This window comes from Macadamia integrifolia, unplaced genomic scaffold (assembly GCF_013358625.1).
Source record: "Macadamia integrifolia cultivar HAES 741 unplaced genomic scaffold, SCU_Mint_v3 scaffold2956, whole genome shotgun sequence".
Taxonomy (NCBI): Eukaryota; Viridiplantae; Streptophyta; class Magnoliopsida; order Proteales; family Proteaceae; genus Macadamia; species Macadamia integrifolia.
The window spans coordinates 24,943-25,522 of NW_024869087.1; the positions used below are offsets into that span (position 1 = coordinate 24,943).

General features: G+C 46.6%; 1 pseudogene; it reads left to right on the plus strand.

The window, feature by feature from the left end:
• Positions 1-168: 168 nt before the first annotated feature.
• LOC122067522 overlaps positions 169-580 on the plus strand; it is a 9,343-nt pseudogene continuing 8,931 nt past the window's right edge.

The window sequence follows — 580 nt, forward strand, 5'->3', positions numbered from 1 at the left end:
GATATTAATTATTGGGTTGATTCTTGGGCAGATTCGGATTCAGGGATAGATGCCTAGTACGGGTTGGAAGCGATCAGATCAGACTGATTCAGCACGATTCCGATCCAATCGCTCCGACCGACTCAAATTTTATAACCCTGGTCGCGAGAAAAGTGTAAGTTCCCCATTTCCCACCGAGTCCGTGACCTCTAACCACTAAAGTTTCTCGATGATTCTATACGTTTCTAAACGGTGGAATGGCAGCTGTGATTTCTCTCTCGTTGATCGTCGTTTATTTCTTTTGCATATAGGGAACCCTGGCTTTTTTGATTGTTTCCTTGATCTCTCGACAAAAGTTTTCATTTCTGCTCCCCCTCCCCCTCCCCCTCCCCCTCCCAAAAAATCTTAGTAATTTGATTTGGAGAGATGAGTGAAGCAGGATTTTCATGGAAACTGGCGGATCATCCGAAACTGCCCAAGGGGAAGACCATTGCCTTGATCGTTTTGGATGGCTGGGGCGAAGCCAATCCTGACAAGTACAACTGCATCTATGTCGCCGACACCCCCACTATGGATTCCTTTAAACAGGTAAACTCCCCCC